Consider the following 8,054-nt stretch of genomic DNA (forward strand, 5'->3'; position numbering starts at 1 on the left):
CTCTAAATAGTGAAGAGTCACTTTAAAATATTCTCATATCCAGATCCCCATCCAGATCTTCAACAAAATCGAAGCAGTTATTCCGTGTCACACACCCAACCCGTCCACCAAATTTCATCCAAATCCGTCCACAAGTTTTTTGAGATATCCTACTCACAGACAAACCATCAGAGACTTGTCAGCCGTACACCTTCGGTGAAAAAGATAAAGAGTATGTGATTGAAGGCTGATAATAATCTGTAACCTGGTAATCAGGATGCCATGTCCTTCTCTTTTCATACAACCAATTGCTGCGTGCATAACAGGAAGTTGTATCATTACCTCTTTCCTTCTTTGGGTGCTGGATGTGAAATGGTGTCTCTGTTACTGTCTCTGCCTCTATCTTCGTGTGGATGTGAATGAGATGAGTATGAATGGAATGTGATGGTATAGTCGATAACGTGTAGGTTTGGAGTGTTTGATTGTGGCATAAATTGAAAACGACCTTACTTTCTCTGTGGTTATCTTCTCAATGTCGTGGTATAACTAGAGTTGTGGGTTGTTGGGCCTGCTCGGCTGGAGGGAGGTAGAAGGTGAGGATATTAATTGGTGTTTTCTTTCTTGCCACTTTACTGGCCAAGGTCTCATGTTTATACTCGTACCTGTATGTATATGTGCATAGCACATGCAAATGCTCAGAGTTTGGGAGGTTGGCTATTTGAATCCTGGCTGAGTAGAATCAAAGACTTGAAAAATGGTATGTGCTGCTTCCTTCCCTGACTGGTATGTGCTGCATTTAAAAGGTTTTTTTTTTTGGGGGGGGGAGTTTTATGCAATATCGAGGCTCGTATGAGAGCTAACATATAATGTATAACGAGGGAAGTAGGATATACTTGGGGTGGGAGAGAGAAGGACAAAACAGTGGGGAACAGAGACATTCGGAGATCTGTGGAAGGGAGAGGGATGGGGCGGGGAACATGGGGTATACAAGATGGACATTACAGGGACTTTCAGGTCCATCATGACAGGGACGTTCAGGAAGGAAAGCAGGGAATTTGTTTGGGGTGGATTAACGGGGGGGGGTAGAAAAGATTGTGGTTTTAGATGGGGGAAGACAAGAAATGGGGGTAAACAGCAGTTTGGAAGACCTGGAGGGAAGAGTGGGATTGAAGAGTGTGTGGGAGTTTGTTCCAAAGGTTTGAAATAGAGGAATAAAAGAGTAAAGGTAAGCAGTGATTCTTGATTTTGGTAGTTTTACAAGAAGGGGTTTGCTGGCGGACCTTGAGCGCCCTGTGGAAATATGGGGGGGGGGGGGAACATATCTTAGACAGAGCATGAGGGGGTGCAGGAGGGGGGGATGAGACCAGAGAGGAGACAGTAGAAGACAGAAAGACCACTGACCTCCCTGCAGTGAGAGAGTGAGAGACCCCAAGACTCAGCCTCATCACGGGAGATCCAAATGATCCTAAACGCCTTGGTTTCCACAGCGTGAAGCCGAGAAAGGTGATAGGCGGGAGTATCAGCCCAGAGGCAAGAGCAGTACTCCATCATGCTGTGGACAAAAGCTTTATATGTGGTCAGAAACTCAGGTGTGCCAAGGTAGGCTCAACAGTAAAAATGTTGGTCCTGCAGGGCACAGTGTAAGTTCTAATCTCACGTTTAAACTCGATTTCAGTCTTCTCCAGACAGGGTCAAATTTGGAGAAAAAAACAATGAACAATGGAAGCATTTCATGTGAATGGCAAGGCGTGCATTCTTACTCGACGTGTTTTGGTAGGCTGAATCCGAATCAAGTGTTTGCCAGACTCGAACACCTGAAAAAAAAACATGTTGTCATGAGTAAGACAGAATATCTATACAAAAGTAGCTGTTTGTCCATGCATGCTCCACCCATTGGTTGGACAGTTTTCCTGACTCCACACACAATATCGACACTACCACCACCATATTTCTATACTCTGTTTCGGTCTGAGGTAGGAAGGCAAGGAAGGACTTTGTATGACGGAGGATGCCCAGTCAGCGACTGGCTTTGGAGACCAGCTTGGAAATGTGGCTTTCCCAGGAAAGGTCATGGCAGAGAGTGAGATGAAGAAGCTTGAATGAAAGGTCTTCTTCAAAAGGATTGTTGAGAAAGTGGATGTGGCCATTTGTATCGGAAACTCCAGTTTGGACAGGAAGAGGGGATGAGAGAACTCCATAAAGGGTTACATGTTGGCTGCGACAGGAGAGGAAGTCTCCAGCCATGAGTGGAGATGGCCTTGGATACCAATGGAAGAGAGTTTGGTGAGCAAGGCATTGTGCCAGACCGGATCGCAAGCACGTGAAATGTTGAGAGAGATGCCTCTGATTTCATGTCTGGCACTGAGGATCTCCATCCATTCTTGGGAGAGCAGAAGCAGCATATCCAGGGTAGAGTGACGTGGTCTGAATCCAAATTGATTATCGGAAATCAAGCTATTGGAGAAGAGAAAGGATTTAATGTCTGAAGTGAAGATGGATTCCATAACATTGCTGATGATTAGGAGAAGGCTGATTGGTGTGCAGTTGCAGAGATCTGCTTTGGCACATTTTTAATGCAGAGCGGTAATGTTTGCTGATTTCCAGGTAGATGACAGATGAGCTTTAGCAAATGAAAGGATGAATAGAACAAAGAGGGTGAGCGAGAGCAGCAGAGCAGGTTTTTAGGACATGTGGGCTGATGCCGTCTGGACCGGTTGCAGAATCTGAGTCGAGGTTTGACAGCAAGCTCTCCACCTTGTCAGGAGAAACGGACACAGAGTCCAGGAACGAATGGTTGCGACTGGATAAGGTGGGTACAGAAATGGGTTTGGGACACAAAATTTAGAATTAAACACGGACTTTCGGCATTCAGCCTTTTCACGTGCGGTATCAGCTGTGTGACCATTTGAGGTAAGGGAGGGGATGGAGGGTGAACATACAGCAGAGACAGACCTAACTAGATGCCACCATGATTTGGAGGAGGGAGACAGGTTTGAAAGTTCAGACTTGAGATTAGAACGATGTCGTTTTTTGGCTCTCCTTCGGGTAGACACACTTGTTCCGAGCTTTGTGGAATGAACTGAGATTTCCTTCCATGAGGCGAAGGCAAGTTGTTTCAGGACAACTGCCTCACCACAAGCTTCAGTCTACCATGGGCTGTAGGAAGCGGTTGGACAACTGAAGACGAGATGGAATAAATCTTTGCATGAGAGTGGTCCAGTTTTTTTTTTGAAAGAATTCCCAGGACGAGTTGATGTCAGAGGAAGTAGAGATGGGAGATCGGTCTTGAAGTTTGATGGCTGGTTGAAGACCCTGCCAGCCGGCCTTAGTGAAATGCCAGACTCGACGGCACTGAGGTGGTTCTTTAATAAAAGCCAGAGATGTCTACTTTGACAAGCATGTTGTCAGATGAACTGATTGGAGAAGAAGACAGAGAGATTACTGAACAGTCTGTGATGGTAAGGTGATAGGCTCATAGACTCAGTTTCATTGCTGGAGATTCCAATATTCTTGAAGGCCTTGGTTTCCAAGCCCTCAAGTTGAGCAAGATGTGAGAAGGTGAGCCAGCCCAGGGCGGAGAGCAGTACTCCATCAAGCTGTGGATGAAGGTCTTGTAGGTGGATCGGAGTTCAGCTGTACCAAAGAAGAACTATGTACCATGGAGGATGCGCAATCGGTGGCTGGCTTTGGAGGCAAACTTTGAAAGATGGTTTGCCCAAGAAAGATCATAGTCATTCTGCATTTTGGCTGCAGTCAGTTTGTATTTAATCTGAATTCTGTACGGTTACAGTTTCACTTCATGAATGGGAATTTTTTTCTCACTGATTCACCTGCAATTCCAAGCTTGTTCCTCCGACACCTGAGAAATTTATTCGGTCTCTGCCCACTCAATCACTAACAAGGTTAATGTTCTCAGGAAACCTTACATCTTGAGGATTGAGACTCAACAGTAAAAATGTTGGTCCTCCAACACATTTACTGTTGAGATTTGTGACAGTGACTTTCTCTCCGAACTTTTTTACTCAGGCAAATATTCCTTACTTGCAGGGCACAGTGTAAGTTCTAATCTCACGTTTAAACTCGATTTCAGTCTTCTCCAGACAGGGTCAAATTTGGAGAAAAAACAATGAACAATGGAAGCATTTCATGTGAATGGCAGGCGTGCGTTCTTACTTGACGTGTTTTGGTAGGCTGAATCCAAATCAAGTGATTGCCAGACTCGAACACCTGAAAAAAAAAACATGTTGTCATGAGTAAAACAGAATATCTATACAAAAGTAGCTGTGTGTCCATGCATGCTCCACCCATTGGTTGGACAGTTTTCCTGACTCCACACACAATATCGACACTACCACCACCATATTTCTATACTCTGTTTCGGTCTGAGGTTTCATAGGACTCTTTTGAAAGTATTGTGCTTTCTGACTCTCTCACAGTTTTATCTCAACTTAAATTCGACATCTAATTTCATTTTTAATCATGAGTAAGATGGTTTAAGACTCGGTTGCAAAAAAATGGGAAGAAAATCATTGGGATATTGATGTTTTAAAAGCAAAACGTATTATAATAGCCGTTTCTGGTCTGGCGCAATGAGGGGAGGGTGAGAATTGGGAGAGGGGATGGGGAGAGAGTGTAGTTGGGAGTGGAGAGGGGGAGATGGAGGGTAAGACAGAGAGAAGGAAAACAGAGTGAGGGGATGGAGGGAGAGGGGAGAAGAGAGGGGTGAGAGTGTGGAAAGGATAGGGGGGAGAGGAATGAGTGGGGTGCAGGGGGAGAGAAATGGGAAGGAGGGGAGAGTTTGGAGGGGCAAGATAGAGGGTGGATGGAGAGAGATAGAGAGAGATAGGGGGCCAGAGTTGCGGTCCTGAAGCCACATTTTACATGACGTGGAATTTGCATTGGTCGCTGCTGCTGCCCCATTTGCCACAAGATATAGCCTACTCTTTCCTTATCTCTTCCTCACTGGAATCTGCCACATTTAAAATAACCACAAATCTGCACTTTAAACCGCAAATAAATACTTTGTAAGAAACACATGCAGTAAACATTCATACTGTCCTCACCATGCCAGACTGCATCATACAGCAATGTGTTCATAACTGCTTTCTGCTTTGATACATCAACATTGCAACAGAAGTAAGATTGAAAGTCTATTTGGCTCCAGTACAGGGCTAAAAAAAACGAAGACAATATTGATATTGATTGCCTCTGCAACCTCCAATAAGGTAAAATGTGTTTGCCACATGCTACATGTGCACATTTACAGCAAAGTGATGTACATGTAGTTTGTGAAATAGTGAAGATTCACAGTCATGCTTCATCATGACAAACTTTTAAAAAAGACACCACTTCCTGTGTGTACTACAATACTGCATTCGGATGCCTAATACTGTGCCATACATCTCCAAAAGCCATATTTGATACTTTTCTGTTTGAATTGCTTTCTGCTTTGATCCATCAACCACATATCAGAAATGAGATTAACAGCATTTCTTTGTGGCCTCAAAACAGCATTGAAAGAACTAAAAATTGTTGCCTGTAAATGCAATAACTCCAATAAAGTACGATGTGAGTGTTTGATCGATTCTCTTATTCCATACGTGTACAATCATCAATATTTGTTGTTCTGATAAATAATAAGATAAATAAGTAATGCATGTAATTCAACGCATGTGTCTCAATATATGATCAATATCAAGGGTGAAGGAATAAGTGGTGCTGCTATGGTTTTCACACGTCAGAATTGCATGTGTAAGTTTACTCACAACCAAAATGTAACTGGCCACAGGTGTGTGTGTGTGTGTGTGTGTGTGTGTGTGTGTGTGTGTGTGTGTGTGTGTGTGTGTGTGTGTGTGTGTGTGTGTGTGTGTGTGTGTGTGTGTGTGTGTGTGTCTGTGTCTGTGTCTGTGTCTGTGAATATCACTATATCAGGGAGTGTGATGGAATCATCATATGAGTAATGTGCTTGCATTAGATAAAAGGGAGTTTCCATTTTTTGGGCATCACCCTGTACTCGCAGCTGTACCATCTGGGCCAATGGCCTTGCTTACCTTAGTCTTTGCAAATACATGACAAAGCCCATGCACATTCACTATAAGACTCTCACCCGAGTCCTGAATCTTCTCCTTTCAAATTTCTCCAATAGAATCAATTTTAAGTTTGAAATCATGAACACGAGCATAACCCGGGCTCTGCGCGACATGTTGGGGTGGGTGTGTTTGAAAAAGGAACTGATGCAGAGTATCAGTAGTAATTTTACTTTAATGCAGTCAGTGGAATATGATTTCACTGTTTCAGAACCATTTTATTTACTTTTTTTTGTACCATGCACCTCATATGGTCTTTGAGATAATGTAAGCCGAATATCACGTTACTCGAGCGCAGAACAAAGTCGAAGATAGCGCGACACGAAACCACAAACTCGGAAATAATATATAAGATGAATCCTCGAATAAAAAAATAGGACCACTGGACTTGTGGCTTATCTGGGCCCTGGCCTAATCTTGTAACCCAAATTTGGTAGCATTCTGCTGGGTGGGTCTGGAGAAGAAGGTTTTTGAAGGAATTTATGCGATTTTACCAATAATTGACTGAGTTGGCAATTTTGACACGCTTCCGGTCACGTGATCGGCATGACCTCCACAATTTAACATCAGGACCCTGTCCTAATGTTCCATTGCAAATTTGTTGGCATTCTCACTGGTCTGTCTGGAGAAGAAGATTTTTGAAGGAATTTATTAAGTCCACCATTTTGACCTACTTAAAGTCACATGACCGGAACGGGTTTGGCAACCCCCGCTACTCGTCAGGAGCAGAACCTTGCTGCCAAATTTCAGCCGGATAGGCCCAGCGGTTTGACCAGAGAAGAAATAGGAGATGGATGGAAAGAACAGACAGATGGTACATGATGACAATATCTTATCTGGAATTCCATTTCCAGATAAGCTAAAAGTGTAAACCTATCGTGCAATACTTAGTACAAAAAAATACGACACCACAGCACCTACAGGTTCAAGTTGGTAAACATTTGTCTGGTGTCTTGTTTTTATAGTTACAGGGGTCAAAGGTCAAAATTGGCTGCAAAATTTATGTTTTTCACTGGCTGAGCCTTTACATTTCAAGCAATCCAGACAAAACTTGACTCCTTGTAATAGCCTATTCAGATTAATGGAGGTAAACATTTGATTTCACAGGAGTCAAAATTGGGAGAGGTAGGAGGAGAGGGGAGATATATTATATTTTCTTGCAAATATCTGTGATTCGAGCAATATTTGCCTCAGTGTGTTTTATGTTGCTCTATGATTGAATGACCCTCAACCCAAACTGCTCCCCCAAACATGACAAAATTTTAACAATGTCACAAAAATACAAAAACAGCAATGATTAAAATGTCCTGCATTTTGTGAATCTCATTGTATTTGGAAAATAGTCAATCACGATCAATATTGTTATACTTCAGCATGATGGAATGGAAAGTTAGGTTTCACAAGGAAGCATGATCATAGGCTTCAATATGAGAAATGGATCTTGAAAGTTTATATTTTCTCTGAAAATAAACTAATTTACTGGCACATATTTTTCAAACCTGATGATAGTTTGTCTCTTTCATGTGCATTTGGAGCCGGTTTCAATTTATCCTTTTTAAATATGACAAAGTTCAAAGTAAAAAATACTGATGCAACATCAACAGCAGCATTTGTACCATGAAGGGTAATTTACACAGCAGGGTAAACAAATGTGGATAAGCAGCCATTCTGTTTGTTATCGTCCATTGGATTTAGTCTGAAACGGGGGCTTATGGATTTGGTCTTGATTTTCGTGTCTGTGCGTGGGCCCGCGCGTACGCAACCATATCATTGACATGTACGGACTGATTTTATTTGTACTTCGCAAAAAGACAAAACATGATGCGATACATATCCAGGTCATTTTTTTTTTCCAAGTTCAGATCCAAGATGGCTAACTGGCGGCCATTTTAGTTTAAAAAAACCCGATGTTGAACACGTCCTCAACCATTTCTCATACAAGCATTTACCGATCTTGTTCAAACTTGGCATACAGATAATGAATGATGA

The sequence above is a fragment of the Eptatretus burgeri genome, chromosome 5 (genome assembly GCF_056783735.1).
Source record: "Eptatretus burgeri isolate ZD-2024b chromosome 5, Ebu_testis_v1, whole genome shotgun sequence".
NCBI lineage: Eukaryota > Metazoa > Chordata > Myxini > Myxiniformes > Myxinidae > Eptatretus > Eptatretus burgeri.